The following is a 22174-nucleotide window of genomic DNA, read 5'->3' on the forward strand; positions in this document are numbered from 1 at the left end:
TATTTATTACAAATATATATTTAAATGTTAAACAATATACAAATAAACATACTTTAGTAACCATATTGTGCTCTTGTTTCAAAAATTGTTCAATTCATTTCTTACAGCTATCTATTCAGATAAATGGCATATCAAAGCTTTGTCAGCTGGTGCTATTTAAGACGACACTATAAGGTTATCATCCTGTCGTGTGTTGTTCTCCAGATACGCTTGGAGCTTCCTGATCAGATCGGTCACAATTTTGGCTTTCGACGACCCCTGCACTGAAGATGGCATGCAATCACGTCCTCCTTTGAAGGTCTCTCAAACTGTGATGCCAGGTCCATTGGAATCAGGGCTTCCTTCAGCTTATCTTCAAATACCTCATCAAACACAAGCCTGATCACATCCTCCACATAACTGTAGAAATATTGCAGTCAATAAATCTTTTGTTTTGATCATTTATTTCCCTGCTTCATACATTAAGTTTTTAATTATGAATGTATTTGAAATAAAACATTACTGCTTACGGTATGTCACTTGTGTGTTTTGGGAACATAGCCTTGTACTTTCCCTCTCCTGCTTTTGTTACGGCTTGGTGACCTGTAAAATATAAACAAGCAATTAATTTATTGTAAAAGTAAATACTACTTTATTTAACAAAGTTACTAAAATACTTAAATACCTGCACAGCATTCCAATAAATGAGAAAATCAATTTTTTTTGCTGCAAATCTGAAATCTCAGGCTACAGACGGCAAAGGCATCCACTGATGATGGTGATGGAAACATTGTGAAACGATGCTACTGCCTGGGTTCCTATTATTATGAAGAGAAAAAAAACTTTGTCATCATCAGGTATACATTTAAGACTGGTAGTGGTATCACTAGCTAAATACATCATGTGTGTTACACACCTTTGCTCCTCATATGCCAGTCTGACTCCTTGTACTGTGTGTAATGATGTTGCATGTTTGCATACAGTGTAGAAGGATGTGTCCAGCTGCGAATCTAGGATATAGACAAATAAAACAAACATGTATTCAGTCAAAAAGACATATTATAACAATAGAGTACAACGACTGTAAATCGTTAGACTATTCATTAAAACGTAAATGTATGACATATTACATGGCCCAACATTAGCAACACACATTATGTGTTTACTTCGTTTCAAAATCTAAGAAAGCTTCAAGTAAATACAACAGTAAAATACATATAACTTTAAACAAATCATCTGTACTTAGAGTTTCTTGAGTTTGATCATGAGAACAAATTTTACTGGTAACAGTTTAGCTGGCATTTGTATTTGGCTTAGCAACTTAGCAAGTTTGTAAACATGTCTAAACCAACATCGATTAAAAAAAACGATAGTCTGCATAATTCAACATACACGTGTGTAAATATGGTACGTTGTTTATGAAATACAGTATTACAACACAAGACAATTAGCTTGCAAGCTTAGCTCTACACGCACATTATGTTAATCTCCGGTTACCGGTTACGTAACGTACAGTAAAAGGCAAATAATAAACGTGAATACTTACAGCCTGTGATCCAGAAGTGCACAGTAATCCAACTTTCAAGAGGAGACGTCGCGCAAATCCAGCTTCGGTTCATGATGAGAAGCAGTTATTGTGAAAACTCCGTGAACAACTTCTGACTGGATTTTTCCGGAACCGTATTAAACATGATGTCCTCTGTGGAAGTCCATAAAGTGCTATTTTTCCCTCGCATCTAAAGAGACAGCGTCTACTCGAGAGATTTAATCGCTTAAACAATGAAACAAGAGTTTGCAAACAGAGTCACAGCAGGGACTCACAACCTCCGCCATTTTAGCTCTCTTCTGACTCGGCGCTCCCCACCCTCGTCTTTGAGGGCGTACCCAAGCAAAGCAGAGAGGGCTGAACTATGATAATGTTGGTCTTATCTACGTCACTAATCCCAGGAAGTAAACTGTTGCCTACAATCCGAGTGTTTTTTGTAGTCCTCGAACGTTAGAGACGATAACTCGCGTCATCGTTTTCTTTGAGGTACGTACTTTTTGAATATCGTTAGCATGTACTAATGCACACTTACACACAAAAGGATGTTTAAAAACGTGTATCCCATAATAGGTGCTCTTTAATGGGGCCCCATTCTGCGTCTCTGCTGGAAAGGCACTTGTCTCACCCCATGGCGTCAATATTTGACGACAATTGACCATGCGTCAATATGTTGACGCGGAGGGTATACCTTTCGCGTCATTTTTTGACGAACTGGGGACTTCAATACTATTAAGTCCGTTGCATTCTCTTTCCTATTTTCTTACCATTTTCGCGTCGGTTTAGGGTTAGATTTACATAATGACATCCCTACCCAAACCTAACTCTAACCCCAACGCCAGGTGACAACTGTTTAATTTCGCGTACCTAACTCTAACCCCAACGCCAGGTGACAACTGTTTAATTTCGTGTACACTGTTTAATTTTGCGTAATCTAACCCTAAACCAACGCGAAAATGGTAAGAAAATAGGAAAGAGAATGCAACGGACGTAATAGTATTGAAGTCCCCAGTTCGTCAAAAAATGACACGAAAGGTATACCCTCCGCGTCAACATATTGACGCATGGTCAAACAGGATTTTCCCCATAGCGTCAGCTAACTGATGCAATGCTCTGTCCGGTTATTTCAGGGAACCAGGGTTACATGAGTAACCTTATTGTTTTCTCTGTTTCCTGAAAAACCAGAAGGAAGTTACAGCAAATGAAGTTTCATGATGGCACTGTGAGATCGTCTGTATTGTAAATGCACACACACGCATTGAAAAGAAACCTGACCGCAGGAGTGGAAATGATAACTGTGGTTTGTAGTACAGTATGCTCTGGAGGTCTTTCTTTGTTTTCAGATTGAGTCAGAGAGAAGGTGAAAGCATGAGAAGGATGATGTTGCCTCTGATCCATTAGAGAAAATCTGAACTTTTGCTTTACTGGTACTGTAAAGCAAAAAGTGTGAAAAGTTGAAAAGATGAGTGTGTGTCCTGTAGTTGTTTGTGTCTTACAAGAATGCAAGAAATGATGGAAAACATTTATATTGCTTACAGTAATGCAACACATACAGTACAGACACTAGCCTTACAAAAAATTAACCACATTATTTATTTTAACCATGGTGATTTTGTGGTAACCATGGTTTATTGTAACCATTTTTGACTGTTGTAAATCAGTAGTTAAAGTGATAGTTGACCTTCTGTCATAAATAAACTTATTCAGGTTTGAAGTATGAACGGTGTGAAGTATGATAACCCATAATTCTGTTTGTCTGGGGTTTAAGTTTACATTCAGACATACAGTGGATATAAAAAGTCTACACACCCCTGTTAAAATTGCAGGTTTTTGTGATTTAAAAAATGAAAACAATATGAATCATTTTGGAACCTGTTCCAACTTAATTCCGTACTTCCAACCTATATATTAAAGCTAATAACAATAAGAAAACTTTTGTGGTGAAAAAATGGCAAGTAAAGTTGTACAATAACCAGGTTGCATAAGTGTGCACACCCTTAAACTAAAACTTAGTTTAGGCACCTATAGATTTTATTCAGTTTTACAGCATTCAATCTTAATGGGTATGTGTCAATCAATTTCACACTTTTTGAATTTGCATTATTTTGCCATTTCTTCTTGCAAAAGCATTTTAAATCTGTCAAATTGGCTGGGTGTCTCCTGTGCACAGCCCTCTTCAGATCACCCCATAGATTTTGGATGGGATTTAGATCTGGACTCTTGCTGGGCCATTCCAAAACCTTGATCTTGTTTTGGTGAAGTAATTCCTTTTTTGATTAGATGTGTGCTTTCTGTCATTGTCATGCTGTGAGGTGAAATTTCTCTTCATTTTAAGTGTTCTGGCAGAAGCTTTTAGGTTTTCGGCCAAAATTGACGGGTATTTGGAGCTACTCATTATTCCATCCACCCTGATTAAAACCCCAGTTCCAGCTGAAGAAAAGCAGCCACAAAGTATGATGCTGTCACCGTCATGCTTTACTGTGGGCATGGTGTTCATTTGGTGATGTGATGTGGGTTTTATTGCACCAAATATATATTTTGGTATAACGGCCCAAGTTCAACTTTGGTCTCAATTGACTATAATACATTATTCCACATGGATTTGGGATATAGAAATATTTGTTTTTACAAACTTTAGATGGACTTGATGATATTTTTGGTTAAAAAATGCAAATAGCCCAAACATAAGGAATTCAGGAGATTTTTGTCACATGTAGGGAGCAAAAAGTACTTGCCAGATATTGTTACAATTCTTTTAATGTTGCTGTAGGCCTCTCTGTAGCCTTCCTTACCATTTTTTTCCTGGTTTTCTCATAAATTTTAGGTGGATGCCTGGTCAATGTTGTGCCATATTTTCTCCACTTGTGGATTATTGTTTTTACAGTACTCCATGGTATATTCAGTGTCTTGGAAATGTTTTTAACCCTCTGTTGATTGATATTTTTCAACAATGGATCATGTACCTGCTGATCTACAGCCAATACAGCCAATGGCTTTTCGAGTTGGATGATACTCAGAAAAATACTTTAGGACCAGGCACACTTCATTAATAGTTAAAAAGTCATTTTAATTGATGACCGGTATGTACTACTTCATATTTAACTTAAGTCTAAATGTGATTGGTTGCTTCTGAACACTGCCACAATCACCACTGTAAAAGGGTGTGCACACTTATGCAACCTGGTTATTGTACAACTTTACTTACCATTTTTTCACCACAAAATTATTCTTAATATTATTCACTTTTATATATAGGTTTGAAGTAGGGAATTAAGTTGGAACAGGTTCCAAACTTATTCATCTTGGTTTCATTTTATAAATCACAAAAACATGCAATTTAAACAGGGGTGTGTAGACTTTTTATATCCACTGTACACCACAACTGTAAAAAATCTTTAAAAAGTGTTCACCCCATTACCTGACTGACTCCAGGGCCCGTATGTATAAAGCTGCTCAGGGTAAAGTTTTAGTCTTAAGTGTGTCAAAATTCTAAGAATGATGTCATTTTACTCTTATTCCTAGACTTAAGAAAAAGTTTGATTTATAAAGCCTCCTAAGTGTTAAGACTAGGTCTCAGCTCCTAAATTATTTAAGAGAGCTGGAGAGGTCTCTTAACCTAGTTAAGAGAAACAAGAGGGCAGCAGAGAGGCGGAGATCATGCACTTTACAACAAAGAATTTGTGGAATTACTTTAATTTAAATGTATTTCTATAGCACTTTTGAAAACAATTATTGTTGCATTGTTGCAGAGCAGAAAATGTACAATAAATACATGTTAGTAGTATATAGACAGTAGACAGGAATTAATATAACATTATGAAATATAAAGAGTATAGGGTTTTTATACAATGTATATTATATTACACAATATAATATACAGTATAAGATGTATATTAGTAAAAAAAGCACATTCAAGTGCTTGCACAGTACCAACAATTTTTATGGGATTATCAAGACAGCAATGGTATAATGTATATACATTTGAATAATATACACTGTAAAAAGTTAAAGTTGGATAATGCCTAAAATTTAATGTTTTTTCAACTTAAATTTCTCAGTTTAAGTAAAATAATTAAAGTAAAAAATGTTTAAATATTAGGTGTTAACAATTGAAGTAAGTTTTTTAAGTAGAGCTGCTTTTACATTTTACAGTTTATGATAGGTTAATAAAATACCATAAAATGTAAATAAAATCTACAATAAAAAATGTGAAGTACAAGATTACAGTGACATCATTACACGTAAAGTGATATTAGAGTATAAAACCCTGACCCAAAACATAATGTTAGCAATGTTAGCAGTGAGCAAGCCAAAGGTGAAAGTGACAAAGATGGCAAATATTACAATTGTGTTTAAGTGGAGAAATCCAACTTAACTTGATCATCTTGTTCATGCTTGATCATCAAAGTATTTTTTATTTAAGTGTTTGCAAACTTTTGTCTTTTCTTTAGCTTGTGAGTGAAGTTAAGATAATGTGATTAATCAACTTAATTTAATAAAATAACATTATGTTTGTCTATTTCATTAACATGTTAAAAACTTAATCAAAATGGTGAAAAATGGTTATTTGTAATATTGTTTAACATTTTTTGAAGCAAATTTAAATTAAAATATCTAAATAATTTGAATGTCTTCATGATTCATAAATGTATGGTGTCATATGCTGCTGTGACTGTATAACATTGCCAGCTTTCTATTGGCTGATTCAGAGGTTAATGTTAATTAATGTTGTTTGTGGGAATATTTTGAGGTCCCCATGAGGAAACAAGCTTATAAATAAAAAAGAATGATGTTTATTGAAAATGTGAAGTAGGAAAAAGGTTTTTGTGATGGTTAGGGTTTGGGGAAGGGAATAGAATATAGAGTTTGTACAGCATAAATGACAGCATTAGGTCTATGGAATGTCCCGACAAATCATGGAAACCAGAGTGCGTGTGGGTGTGCGGTAATCCAAAACCCCAAACACATTCTGATATCATCTACCTAAAAGACATTTTATTGAAAACCACTTGAAGAATAACTGAGCTATATTCAATATGCTGTATTAGATTGTATCTTTAGCATAAAAGCACAGTATTAATACTGTAAGAACTGGCTAAAAAGTTTTTCTTACAAACAGGCCAGGGGTCCAGGATTTTGACATGGAAAGAGTGACGCAAGGTAGCGTGAGATCTTGCCCCCCTCTGTGGTGTAAAGAGCAGTCAGCGTGTATCATAACTTCTGAGAAAGAGGAAGTATCAGGTCGGCCTATTGACACAACAGCTGATGTGTGGGGAAACACACTTTTTCTTGTAAAAACATGTGGCATATCAAGTTAAACTCAAGGGGCTTGACTTCCTGTGAACAACAGAAGTCAGTCGTTCCATCTGATAAGTTGGGTGTTGATAAAGTAATAACAGTGCACACTTTTGAAATGATGGTAAATGACATTTGCATTTCACCACTGCAATGTTGTTGCTTAATTCTCTGTGTTTTCATCCATTGAGAAAGTAACAAGAAATAATATCTGTTTCTGATTGGGTAATGCTGTTAAACCCAGTACCAGATTAACTGGTAATTAATTTCCAATAATGTGAGTTTTTTTTACTAAATTCATCTACTGTGGGAAGAGGTGGACAAACTACACAACTTCCTTGCTTGAGTGAAAGTACAGATACTACTGGTCAAATACTACTCAATTACAACTAAACGTTTATTTTAGTAAGAGTTCAGGGGCCGTATTCACATAGAATTTTAAGGCTAAAAGTAGCTCCTATCTGGCGAATTTAGGATCAACTCCTAAAAATACTGGCCATGTCACTCCTAAATTTAGGACTCCTAATTTTTTTCACTAAGAGTAATTCACGAAGCATTTTAGCCCTAAAAGTAGCACCTAAGTCTGGTACAGCTTAAAAGAAGTCGAGAGGGCTCCTGACTCACTAAGACCTATTCACAAAGGATCTTAAAATGCCTTAGGTGCTGATCCTCCTTTACATGGACAGTTTTACCAACTCAAAAGCATTGCACATAACACTTAAAAGCACACTTTAATGTAAGCATATTGTTTATGCTTACATATGACTTATGCTTTTAATGACTTTTCCAGAGTCATTAAAAATAGTTGTTAAGTTGTTAAGCCTCTCCTAAAAAAGAGTGACCTAGACAAAACCATACTTAGCAACTACAGACCAATCTCAAATCTTCCGTTTATAAGCAAGATCATTGAAAAGGTTGTTTTCAATCAGCTGAACAAATTCTTAAACTCAAATGGCTATCTGGACAATTTTCAATCTGGTTTCCGACAGCATCACAGCACAGAGACAGTGCTCATAAAGATAATAAATTATATTCGCTTGAACTCTGATTCAGGTAAAATATCAGTGCTGGTGCTACTAGATCTTAGTGCTGCCTTTGACACAGTAGATCACACCATACTCATACATAGACTGGAAAACTGGGTAGGGCTCTCTGGGATGGTCCTCAAATGGTTTAAATCATACCTAAAAGGGAGAGGTTACTATGTGAACATAGGTAATCATAAATCTGAGTGGGCACCCATGACATGTGGAGTCCCAAAGGGTTCAATTCTTGCACCGCTTCTGTTTAATTTGTATATGCTCCCACTTGGTCAAATAATGAAAAAGAACCAAATTGCTTACCATAGCTATGCAGATGACACCCAGATATACTTAGCCCTGTCACCCAATGACTACATCCCCATTGACTCTCGTAAATGCATTGATGAAATTAACTGTTGGATGCGTCCAAACTTCCTCCTTTATTTGGAAATAAAGATGAAACTCTCAAGGTTAATACTTACCTTGACTCTAGGGGTCTAAAGACACAAAATAAAGTCAGAAATCTTGGTGTAATTTTAGAGTCTGATCTTAATTTCAGTAGTCACGTGAAAGCGATAAGCAAATCAGCTTACTACCATCTCAGAAATATTGCCAGAATTAGTTGTTTTGTCTCAAGACAGGACTTAGAGAAACTTGTTCATGCTTTCATCACAAGCAGGGTGGACTACTGCAATGGACTTCTTACGGGGATCCCTAAAAAGACCATTAGACAGCTGCAGCGCATACAAAACACTGCTGCCAGAATTCTGACCAGAACCAAAAAATCTGAGCACATCACTCCACAGTCCTCAGATCCTTACACTGGCTTCCTGTCACATTTAGAATAGATTTTAAAGTATTGTTACTCGTTTATAAATCCCTTCATGGCTTAGGACCCAAATACATGACAGATATGCTAACTGAATATAAACCTAACAGATTACTCAGATCATTAGGATCCGTTCAATTAGAAATACCAAGGGTTCACTCAAAACAAGGTGCGTCAGCATTTAGTTATTATGCCACCTGTAGCTGGAATCTAGTGTTGTTTTTGGCGGCCTGTTTTAATTTTAGTTTTAGTCTAGTCTTTGTGTCAAGCTGACATTTTAGTTTTTATTAGTTTTAGTCAGTTCATACTCTTTTTAGTCTAGTCAAGTTTTAGTCGACTAAAAGTCTGGGCATTTTAGTCTTATTTTAGTCAGAATTATCCTTGACTATTTTTGTCTAGTTTTAGTCGACGAAAACTGGTGACATTTTTAGTCTAGTTTTAGTCAATGAAAATTGTATTTTAGTCTCTTTTTAGTAATGCAATTCTATTTAACCCAGACCCAGTCAATATAGTATAAGTACCTAGCAGTAGTATAGACAAAACCAAAATTTTCTTTTAGCCAAACCCATTAAAAAAAGTTATCTTGTTATATTATACCTTATAGATATAAGAATACATCCCTTTCAGACATGGAAGATGCTCTGATTGGAATTTACTTGATTTGAAGATATATATTTTACTTAATCTTATTTAACCTCTGAGTGAGTGACTTGACTGTAGGTAAAGAGTCTACATTAAAGTCTACAAACAGAGTAGTCTAAGCAGAAACACACACACAGGGCCACTGCTGGTCAGATGGGTGCCATAAGCTGACTTTTACGGTGGTGCCACCTTTAGTTAAAAAACAAAAACAAAATTACAACTATAGTAGGCTATGTGTGAGAATAGCACTCTATTAAAATGCTATAGCACTTTATTAAAATGCTATTGTTATCATTTATAATTGTATTTTGACAGCAACACAAACTACAATTATACAAATATGCAATATAGTATATCTGTATTTGTGTAGCTAATGGCACTATAATGTGACAAAGCTAATTTTACGTGTCAGTATAAATCCAAGCAATTTCGGAGAATTGCTAAATATCTTTCTTGTAAGTAAATTAAAAGCCAGCCACCTTTAAGAAACATCAGATGTCTAGTAACAAAAGCAAAAGTTTGTATGTATGGTTATGTTCTTAATAATACAGCTGTTTGATTGATTTAACACTCAAGCATTCCGTTAAGCAAGTTTAGTTCATTCAAATAATAAACAAGGACACAGACCCTTGTTGTTAGCATATAAGTTATAAAACAACGTCTTTAGCATATATATATTTACCATGCTTCAAAACACAACGCAGCACATGTCATTTAAACGATTGAAGATGCAAACTGGTACATTGTTATATTATTTAAATCACACAGATGAGTTCGCGGTGCCAGCAGTCAACGCTATACATATTAACAGGCTTGTGAACTCACCTGAAAACGACGCACGGGTTTCATTTTGGACTTTTCGTTTCCATTTGAAGACTTGGGGCTCTATCTTACACCCGGCGCAATGCAGCGCAATGCGCGACGCAAGTGTCTTTCGCTAGTTTCCACCCTAATTTTCACGTTTAGCGCCGCGTTGTTTAAATAGCAAATGCATTTGCGCCCCCTTTTGCGCCCATGGGCGTTCTGGTCTGAAAACGAGGTGTGTTCAGGCGCATTGTTGGCGCGTTGCTATTTTGAGGCAACTAAAATAGACTACGCCATTGACCAACAAAAACCTGGTCTAAAGTCTAAAGTCAATGGCGCAATAGTGTTTTATGTTATTTAAAGAGCGCATTAGTAAAATGCGCCTATACACGGGAGGACAACGCGGGTTTGCTTATCACAAGGTACATGAATGCGCAGCAGCACAAAAATGTTTTCAAATATGAAAGATTAAAGGATTGAATGTAAAAGATTATTATTGAGTCTCTTGGACATAATTGAGGACTAATTATGAGACGTTAGAAGGCGTAAAGAGCTGCTTCACCTGCAGCCTGGTAAGTAAATAAATGCTTTGCTTTGAACAAATTCGTCTGTTTTTAAATGTTTTTTTTAATGCTACCTCACAGATTTATTGTATATGATTACTCTGTAGCTGTGGATATGGTGAGATGAGAAACATTTTTAAGTAATGCTTAAAAAAAACGCTGTCCAAAGTGCTGAAACGTGAGGAGAACCGTTTGTAAATTCTTTACCTCCTGTTTGTTACAAATAAAGTATTTTTAGAGTACAAACCTTATCTTACCTACTTGTAAATTATTTTTTGATGATATTGGATAGCCATACATTTAAAGCAATTACAAGCCTGCTTTTTACTTCCATGACTAAAAGAAAACGGGTTTTAAAGGTTTTAATAAAAAAATAACAATTTCAATACAAGTGAAAAACAACACAATTATTTAACATTAATCTTAAACTGGGGATCTTCTTCCTCCGCTTAGTTTTTCAGTTTACAAAGTCCGTCATCTAAATAGGGATTAGACATAGCGCCAGCGCAACTTGCTTTTAAAGGGGATGAGAGCTGTGACTCTCATTGGTTTACTGCACGTTACGCCCAAAATACTCCCATTACAATAGGACCTACCCTTTTCGACCATGCGCTCGGCGCAAAACCCATTTTTCCCGTCGTTAAATTAGCAAAAGTGGATTCGGACACGCCCATTTAGACGTTGCGCTGTGCGCTTTAGACAATGCGCTTAGATCGTTAAAATAGGGCCCTTGATGTGGCGGTGTATTCGCGGGCGCAGCTGGCCATCAAACGTGACGTGTCGCGTGTTACTGCGCAAACGGATTGCGTATGATATCAAAGCATCGCGAGAACAGACTGATCTTCATGCTTTCTAATCGCTCTCGCGGTACGTTTACGTATTTTTGCGGATCGATTTGCAGAGCGCCATTGAACACACATGATAATTTGCAGTCAGGTGGCGGGGTGCCAGGAGATGGCTAGACGAAATAACGTTATAACATTTCGTCTCGTCTCGTTTTGGTCAACGAAAATGAAGACACATTTTAGCATAGTTTTTATTCAGTAAACCACTTTTAGTCTCGTTTTTATTCGTCAACAATATTGTATTATACATTTTATTATAGTTTTCGTCACATGAGCAGCATTTACGTTGCGTCTAGTCTCGTTTTCGTCACGTGATAAAGGTTCGTTGACGAGGATATTTCGTCATACTTTTCGTTGACGAAAGCAACACTACTGGAATCAGCTTCCAGAAGAGATCAGATGTTCTTCAACAGTAAACACTTTTAAATCTAGATTAAAAACACATCTGTTTAACTCCGCATTTACTGAATGAGCACTGTGCTGCTTCACACTGACTGCACTTTGAAGGGATGGTTCGCTTTGGAATGGGGGTTCTGTCATCGTTTTCTTGTCCTCGTGTTGTTCTGGACCTGTGGGTTTCTTTTTTCTGGTGGGCACGGAGGAGGAAATTTTGGGAGGTGGTGGTGGGCGCGCGGCGGTAGGTGGCCGTGGACTTCCATGGTAGGAATAAAAAAAATATGATGGAACTTCTTACCATCATTTAACAAAATATTTTCTTAGTCATTTATCCAAATACTTACAAAATATTTTTTCTTCCCTGCTATGGAGGTCTATGGTCACTTGCTGCTGTGTGTTTGCCGTCATTTCTCGGGGTGTCTTCTTTTGTGTTCGTCGGAGGAGGGGGATGCGTGCGGGTTTGGAGCGGCATGGGGATGGGTGGGTGGTGGCGGAGTTTTTCATTTTGAAGTGAACTATCTTTAACTCAAGTCACTTTTACTCCTGTTTTATTCTTTTTAACATTTTAAACTGTTTTTATTAAAATCACATTTATTTTCTTTAATTGTTATTTTAAATTCTCATGTATCTTTGTTTTTATTGTGATTTTATTGTGTATCTCTTATTTTTACATTTTCTTTTTTATATATTGTTTTCTCATTTCTGTGTAAAGCACTTTGAATGACCTCTGTGTATGAAATGTGCTATACAAATAAACTTGCCTTACCTTGCCGGCCTATGACATTTGTACCGTGGCCTGGAAAGGCAAAAATAAATTACAATGGTAAATTACTTATTTACAATATTAAAAACAAATTTACAAGTTTTTTTAACAAATTTACAAGTTTTTTTTAACAAATTTACAAGTTTTTTTTAACACATTTACAATGAGTGAATAAATGTACAAGTTTTCTAAACAAATTTACAATGATTGAACAAATTTACAAGTTTTTTAAACAAATTTACATGTTTTTTAACATATTTACAATGAGTGAACAAATGTACATGTTTTTTAACAAATTTACAATGAGTGAACAAATTTACACGTTTTTTTAAAAAATTTACAAGTGTTCAAACAAATTTACAATGAGCGAACAAAATTACAAGTTTTAAAACAAATTTACGTTTATTACGGAAAGGGTAGGTACAATACGCTGACGTCACGCATCTGAGCCTCCGGTGGGAGGAAACCCGGAAGTATCGCCGTGAATCACATGAGAGTTGTGAATGCGATGTTGTGTATTAGGCTGTACATAATATTAACGGAAAGAGAGTGATAATATATAACCTTTCATCGCTTCCGAAGTGACTAAAAGGGATATTGGACCTTATTTTCAGGTAAGTGAAATAGTTTTAGTTGGCTAACGCTAGCTTTCCAAGTTGCACACGTTTTGGATGGCAGTTATCAAAATAATTCACTGACTTTCTCATTAGATTACAGACAACACGAGAGGGTGCTTCAAACTTTTTGGACTGCATTGTTCGTTCGCTCCCGGGGTTACATAGACTGAAACGGGGAAGCGTGACGAGTTTGTTTACATGGTGCTGTAAACTCCAACCCAGGAGGACACTATCAGAGGAATCACAGGGATAACATGGTGTGATTTTTTTTGTCAAAACCAGAACTGACTTCCGAATCCACCTGGAACGCATTTACTTTGATGGAGATGTGGGCGGAGGCTAAACCCTCCAAATAGTATATTTAGAGAAATGGAAGTCAGTAAAAATTAAGTTGGACTCGTTTTTTAACTACTGGCTGCTTAACACATGCTTATAAACCCAGGAATAGCACACACACTTCTAACAGACATGCAATGCACACATTAGATACGTGTTAAGTAAATAACTGTACAGTTTTAGAACAACTCATTTCTACATTAAAGAAACTTAATTTCACTCATTGTTCAAAATATAGTTTTATTTATAAATGAACTTCAATGTATATTGTCTCAAGTATGAAAAAATATATATGTACATTTTTAGAACCAAACATATTTACATTAAAAGCCAGTGGGTACTAACACACTTTTTTACACAGGGCCATGTAGTTTTGATTTTTTCCCTTAATAATAAAAACCTTCATTTAAAAAATGCATGTTGTGTTCACTTGGGTTTTATTTTTTGACTAATATTTGAATTTGTTTGATGATCTGAAACATTAAAGTGTGACAAATATGCAATAATAACATGGGAAATCTGGATGGGGGCTAACACCTTTTCACACCACTGTATATACATTTGTTCCAATGTATATTTTCTATCTACTGTACAAATTGTAACAATAAAGCAAAGTAAAAACATTTTAATGAAAAACGTTTGTTTTTGGGATTAAAGTAATTTTTCACCCAAGATATAGATGGTTTGTTTTTTCACTGGAACAGATTTGGAGAAATTAAGCATTACATTGCTTACAATGGGATCCTCTGCAGTGAATGGGTGCCGTGAGAATGAGAGTATTTAACACAAACTATGATTGTGTTTATGGTGTGCAATATAGCGTGTGTTCATGTTTTGTGTGTAAAAAAAGACAATATTTTTCACATACTCTCTAGCGCTGTTTTTACTTTACTAAAAACGAGCTGATGTCTTCCTTGTTCTATAAAGTCCCTCCTTCAGAAATACCTATTGAGTTCTGATTATGTAGTTTGTTTAGTGTGCTGTGATTCAACAGCAGCTTAGTAGAGCCACTTGAGTTTAGCTGGCGACTGACATATTCCAGTGGGCAGAGGTTAGTAAAAAACTCTTCTTTGGATGTCATTCAATCGAGAAGTAGAGGGCTGTAGTCCAAACTGGCCGTTTGCTATAGGCTTTGAAAGGGAAATTCTATTAAAGAAAATATATCGCTTGGTATAGAATTTTGAGCTTTATAATTTTACAGATATTATTTATGCTCTAACAGCAACATTACACACCAACTAAAGTTTAAAAAATGGGATCAGGATAAACGGGACCTTTAAACCTTACAGCTAAATCTGTGGCAGAGAAACAAGAAAAAATGATCCAAGACACAAATGTTGCGATAATCTTCCATAATAGGAGATGTTTCCAGGTAACCATAGTCTTGCAATGCCCCAGAACCACTGTTAGATCTGTGTATTGAGAAAGAGGAGAAAATTACATGTAAAAAAAGAAAGATCAATGAAGTCATGAGATTTATTTGTTCTAATTTTCATCAATGAATTACATGCTTAATTTTTTTTCTGCTCAGGAAACGAATGGTGGTCCTCCTCTTCTTCCTTTAGTGTTTCAATATCACAGACACTGGAAATTAACATAATCATGATTTCAGTCTTGGCAGTCTATCTATCTATCTATCTATCTATCTATCTATCTATCTATCTATCTATCTATCTATCTATCTGACATAAATGACAGTTTGCTTAGGCAACATTAGAGTTTTTGTAATATGATAAAACATTACAATACTGTCACACTCAGAGAGGTTTAAATGATTAAATGAAAATATAATTTATAGTATAAATATAGGTAATTTTAACAAATCCTCTCATTAGTCACTACATAAAATCCTAATCTTTTAAAGATTATTCAGATTATATCATCGAACAAGTTAACGCACCCTTGATTCCTTTGAAGTGTCCTCCTGGGTTGAAGTTTACAGCACCATGTAAACAAACTCGTCACACTTCCTCGTTTCAGTCTATGTAACCCCGGGAGCGAACAAACAATGCAGTCCTGATTAAAAAGTTTGAAGCACCCTCTCGTGTTGTCTGTAATCTAATGAGAAAGTCAGTGAATTATTTTGATAACTGCCATCCAAAACGTGTGCAACTTGGACAGCTAACGTTAGCTAACTAAAACTATTTCACTTACCTGAAAATAAGGTCCAATATCCCTTTTAGTCACTTCGGAAGCGATGAAAGGTTATATATTATCACTCTCTTTCCGTTAATATTATGTACAGCCTAATACACAACATCGCATTCACAACTCTCATGTGATTCACGGCGATACTTCCGGGTTTCCTCCCACCGGAGGCTCAGATGCGTGACGTCAGCGTATTGTACCTACCCTTTCCGTAATAAACGTAAATTTGTTTTAAAACTTGTAATTTTGTTCGCTCATTGTAAATTTGTTTGAACACTTGTAAATTTTTTAAAAAAACGTGTAAATTTGTTCACTCATTGTAAATTTGTTAAAAAACATGTACATTTGTTCACTCATTGTAAATATGTTAAAAAACATGTAAATTTGTTTAAAAAACTTGTAAATTTGTTCAATCATTGTAAATTTGTTTAGAAAACTTGTACATTTATTCACTCATTGTAAATGTGTTAAAAAAAACTTGTAAATTTGTTAAAAAAAAACTTGTAAATTTGTTAAAAAAATTATAAATTTGTTTAAAAAGTTGTAAATTTGTTTTTAATCTTGTAAATAAGTAATTTACCATTGTAATTTATTTTTGCACCCCGAGGCCACCGTACATTTGTTTCATAATTCATTACATTCATGACAAGCAGGAAGTTTTTTAGAATTACATGAAACAATAATGAAATTAAATATTTAATAGGCATACCTGTTGCCATGCTTGTCTGTTAAAGGCTGCAGTCTCAACCCTCTACTGCGATTGTAATGCATACCACCGCCTCTCGCAGTTGTCCGCGACACAAGCGTGAATGCTGCATTGATCTGCAACAAATCCTCTCCCATCAGTGATGCACGGGTTGATCCGAAATGAGTGAATGCCTGCGGTCACCCACGGTTACGAGTCATCCAAAAAAATGTTTTATGATATTCGGGTCGCTGTCGGTTGGGTCGTTAGAAATAAAGATGGCAGTAACTACTTTAAACAATTACTACTTAAAAAAAAATGTGGGACAGGGAGCGGGTCGGGTACACTATTTATTTTTTATTTTTTGCGGTCCGAGTTGCGGGCGGGTTAGTTGAAAACGTTGGTCGGGTGCCGTTTGTTTTGTACATTGACCCGCGCATCACTGTCTCGCATGTCTCACGCTTAGTTTTGCTTGATATATCTCAGTGCCGAATTTCCCTTTTATTACGTTTCTTTTATCCAGCACCAACGGGCCAGCAGCAGTAACTGATCCTGCATTAATTTGGGCTTTCTTTTCTGTTTTGGCGAGTTCATAATCCACCGTCATTTATTGATTACATTAGGCTTCTTTAATATGGGCAACATTTCCTTGCATTAATTCAATTTTTCAATTAAATTTTATTTATATAGCGCTTTTCACATTTGGTGATTGTTTCAAAGCAGCTGTACATTAAGAAGCAGTGGAAAGCACAGAAAAATGACAGATAGCACAACATAATACACGATAGCACCAGCAGCTAAATTTGCTGCGGCTATGAATCAGCATTATAAGCGTGCATATTGCTAATGTAACGTAAAGAAGAGGGTGCTAAGTTAAGCCCAAGAAGGCTGCCTCCCCGGGTTGAAAAATCCCCTAGGAGAAAAAAAACCCAGGCTTAGCCGGGGAAGTAAAAAAAGTCCTAGGAGGGAAAAACCCTTGGGAGATATATTTATATATACATTGAAACGATTAAGGAGATTAGGCGGAGGTTAAGCGGGTTCTGCCGGTGGTCGATGCCGACTTTCACATTTACCGGAACTGGGTCTGTTTGTCTCATTGTCCTCGGGGTCGAGGACGAGACATGAAGAAAGAAAAACAAAACCCTATTAGCATAGGGGCCATTTATATGTATACACATGTACATATACACAAACATATATATATATATATATATATATATATATATATATATATATATATATATATATATATATATATATATATATATATACAACGTCACCCCAGTCACAGACTCTGCACAGTTTGGTTTAGGGAGAACGAGAAAAATGCACGGGACGGCGAATGTTTTTGGAGATGGATGCAGTGACACCCTTTTAAGGACTGAAGTCCCGCCCCCGACTAGTGGGCTTATCACCACAAATCTATACCCACCGAGCTTCATTGAAATCCGGACGAGCAAGGGAGTAAAGGGGAGACGGGGACGAGACTGCACCAGCCATCTCCCTGATGCCTGTCTGGGCTTCACAGTACTCCCCTACTCGACTCAGAAACCTCAGGAGGAGGGCAGAGCAAGTGATAACATAATGCCATACATAACTTTCAATCACTCCTCTGCGCTTGGCAATTAATGGCCTTGTATTGTGGTTTGTATGTGCACAGAGTGGCGTTTCTTTTCCTTATATGTAGCCTTTTCTAATTTATACGTTACACGTGACATTTGTTTTTGAAAGTTTATGCCCGGCTCATGGTTTGCTGCACATATTTAAACGAGTAAGGAGAGATTAAACATATTTCTTAAGAATATTAATAGCATTTACCATGCTTTGAAGTGTTGACGAAAATGAGGATTTAGTTTATTTATTTATTAGGTTGTACAAGCTATCTATTGTGAGATGAGCAGTGCTGGGCAAGTTAATTCCAAAGTGTAATACATTATATATTACAAATTACTGTCATTTGAAAGAAATTAGTTACATTACAATATTACTGACTCTGAACTGTAATGAGTTACACTACTTTTGCGTTACTTTTGAGTTACTTTCATCAAAATAACAGAAGTATGACTAGGCATTATAAAATGTTAAAATGTAGTTTATTGATGCTTATAAATCTAGAAGTTATGTGTTGGCCCTCGAGCTTTGAATAGGCACAGTGAAGACTTATGGCAAAAAACAGTAACAATGACTGTCAGAGTCATAAACATGGACAAATGATTTGGTAAAAGTCTGGTAAATGATGGTAGACATACCAAACACAATAGAGGGTTTTCACCGACGTCACGTTCTGGGCGGTAACCCGGATGCGCGGCCATTGTGGAGGCACTCGGTGTAAAGAACTGAACGGAGTACAATGGAATATTATGCGCTTTGGATACTTTAAGTGAATGTGCACGGCTTCTGTTTGTTGATTTTAGTTCAGCGTTTAATACAATTCTGCCAAACAAACTACGAAATAAATTACATGAACTTGGACTAGGTACCACATTATGCAATTGGACACTGGACTTTTTAACAAACCGTACACAACATGTTAGAATGGGCAAGCACACATCCCCCACCCTAACCATCAACACAGGGGCCCCCCAAGGTTGTGTGCTTAGCCCACTTCTTTACACACTTTTTACATACGATTGCACCTCTTCCTTCCCATCCAACTATTTAATAAAATTTGCCGACGACACAACAGTGCTCGGCCTCATCACTGAGAACAATGAGACTGCATATAGGAAAGAGATCCAAATATTAACGGCATGGTGTAGCGGTAATAACCTGATCCTCAACACAAAGAAAACGAAAGAAATCATTGTGGATTTCCGCAAGACCGGACAGCTAAATCACTATCCACTCTCCATTGGGAACGAGGTGGTGGAGAGGGTTTCTAGTTTTAAATTTTTAGGTGTGATTGTGACTGAGGATCTGTCGTGGGCGAAAACCGTTGCCTCTGTAACAGCGAAGGCCCAACAGCGGCTCTTCTTCCTCAGAAAACTAAGGTGGGCAAAACTGCCCCGGGAACTCATGGTTAACTTCTACCATTGTGCAGTGGAGAGTGTGCTGACCTATGGGTTTCTAGTGTGGTTTGCGTCCTGCACCAGCGCAGAGAAGGAGGCCCTACACAGAGTGGTGAGAACTGCAGGAAAGATCATTGGGGTCACTCTCCCAGACATTTCAGCTGTGTATACCTCCCGTTGCATGAATCGAGTGAACAAAATCCTCCAGGACTACTTACATCCAGCACACCACCTTTTTCAACCACTGCCTTCTGGGAGAAGGTACAGATCCATCAGGGCCAAAACCAGTAGGCTGGCCAAAAGCCTTTACCCCCAGGCAGTCAGGCTGCTCAATGGACAGTCTATCCACCCTCCACCTATTGGCATCCCTTTGTGATGAGGTCTAAATACATATGATCTGGACTCTGCATTAGAGTTATTTATTTTTGGACTTATTGATTATTGCACCAAGCACTTTATTGGACATAGCACCTTAAGGGTTTCTAGGGGTACGTGTAGATTAAGTTGCATGTTGGGTTTTAAAAGGGGGGATGTGATAGAGTGAATGGGTGACAACTTGAAGCATGTGTCTGTCTGTTTTTGCTCCATCAATATTTCGTTGTTTCTGAAACAATGACAAATAAATAAACTGAACTGAATGTAGACATGTCTAAACAACAGAAAACGCATACAAGATGCAAAGGCATATAGGGATAGCCTGGTTAGCCAGACCTACATCAAGATGTAAGGTCTGGCAACTCTTCACACAAACGGCTCAATGCAAGGGGCGGGAGATAAGGTTGTCCCTCAAAATGCCTCTGCACGCAATAGGATAGCGCTATGACCAATGAGAACAACGAAGAAGGTGACGTAGTTACCGTAACCAGTCGGCAAAACTCCAAACACATCTTTCTTGCTTAAAAAGGACTTCAGTAGGGTTATTTGCTCTTCTCTCAAAGAAAAACGTCCTCCAGAGTCGCGGCCAAAGCCGCTTCAAAAGAAAGCTGTTCGCCAGCAGCAGCAGCCATTCGTTGCAGCTCTGTCGTCATCATGTTAAGCCCGCCCCACAGACGCTACACACGATGTGATTGGCCTGAACAAATTTTGGTTTTTGGAGCTGTTAAGTGTATTGTGAGTGCCTAGACTAAACCCTGGCAGCAAATATATTTTGCGGCCGCTAGGGTGCGTCTAGATTTCTAGGCTAATATAGGGAAGGACTTGGACGAAAAGAAAAGGCACGATATTTCGAGAAATTACAATTTATAGGCGGTGCAGATCCCTACGAGCTCCCTCTTAGGATCCGTGATGACCCGGCGATTCTTCCTTCAGTTGCATATCCCGATATAAGTTAGTGAACTACCTAGTTTTCATGCAGAGCCCATATGTCAATGTGAGCTTTATTTATATAGCAAATTTAAAATAGCCAGTGTCCTACCAAAGTGCTTTACTGTAAAATAAGCACAGTAAAAAATAAAAGCAATAAATGTTTTTACCATTTACTATTAAAAATATTATTATCATTACAATAGAAAATTTGTTATGAGCAATTAAGCACACTGGCATTAAGGCATTGCAGCGCAAATTTTATTTGTGTTTAAGTACATTTTGTGCATACACTAAAGTACATATTAAATACTCTTTAAATAAAGCACAACAAGTAGAAGCATAATTGTTTTATACTTTATGTACTTCAATCATATTTCTAATACAATACTACTCTTTTTCCTGAGCTTTACCAACCACAAGCGCCGCTCCTCTGATAATTTCTTGCATTCCTTTCCCTGGTTTTTAATAACTTTTGGAAGTCGATAATAATCCAAATGTTTTTCTCAATATGTACTGTTGGTACCATCTCAAACACGGCAATAATTAACTATTTTCCTTGGCGACGTTCGGCATATATCCGTGTCTGCTCTGTTGTAATGCGGAGTGCCTCCAATATGGCGTCTTCCGCTCTGATGACGCGCCGTGAAAACCCTCTATAAAGCTAGAGCCCACTATAATGCAACCTATAGACTAATAACATGGCAAGACACGCAACCTCTTTTCATTTCTATTCTTTAATTCACTTTAATTCAGATTCACAGCACAAACCTGGCATGCACTGGGTTGACACAACTTATCAAAAAGTGCTATTGGAGGATCAGGCCTCAACGAATACAGCTCATTTCAGTGCAATATAAGGATTACATGTAGGTTAACATATATTGCTTAATACAACACAGACAAACAGAGAAACACTGCTTTTTGCCAAACAATGAATATAGGCTCCCATACAAAGGCTGGTAAAACTTTAAACAGTGATGTTTAAATGTACTATTTAAAAAACCATGTTTAAGTCTACATTGTTTAGGTTGCTGTTTGTAATAAAACCGTAGATAGCATAGGAATAGCCTAGCAATCTATTATGTATATGGACTGTAACCATAGCAACGTTAGCTTACCTCGTCATTGCTGGTGTGGTGAAATGGATTTTACTGGCAAGATTTCTAAAAGTCTCTTTACTTCTGAGGTTCAAGCAGCACAGGAGACCGATAGAAACTTTGTTGCCTTTACTTAGTGTTTCATTCGCAGAATTTTGCGTGTGCGTCGCTACCGGACCTGATTGCGACCACTTTATTCAATGCTTATACAGCCGCGGACTTCCCAGATTCGGCTCTTTAAGAAACGCGTCAAATACAAAATTAAAGTAAAAATGAACATGCTGCATACAGCACCTG

At 36.8% G+C, this 22174-nt stretch overlaps 2 long non-coding RNA genes across 2 annotated transcripts; both read right to left on the bottom strand.

The window, feature by feature from the left end:
* Positions 1–259: 259 nt before the first annotated feature.
* LOC135761061 (uncharacterized) lies at positions 260–2100 on the bottom strand. Its single transcript, XR_010537688.2, has 5 exons — positions 1526–2100; positions 896–989; positions 665–797; positions 510–582; positions 260–399 (listed from the first exon to the last, which is right to left on the bottom strand). It is a non-coding gene; the product is annotated as an uncharacterized lncRNA (long non-coding RNA).
* An 11754-nt stretch (positions 2101–13854) lies between these two features.
* LOC135761056 (uncharacterized) lies at positions 13855–16032 on the bottom strand. The gene is made up of 4 exons (XR_010537685.2): positions 15789–16032; positions 15535–15692; positions 15142–15218; positions 13855–15046 (listed from the first exon to the last, which is right to left on the bottom strand). It is a non-coding gene; the product is annotated as an uncharacterized lncRNA (long non-coding RNA).
* Positions 16033–22174: the final 6142 nt, after the last annotated feature.

The sequence above is a fragment of the Paramisgurnus dabryanus genome, chromosome 3 (genome assembly GCF_030506205.2).
Source record: "Paramisgurnus dabryanus chromosome 3, PD_genome_1.1, whole genome shotgun sequence".
In the NCBI taxonomy this organism is placed as follows: Eukaryota; Metazoa; Chordata; class Actinopteri; order Cypriniformes; family Cobitidae; genus Paramisgurnus; species Paramisgurnus dabryanus.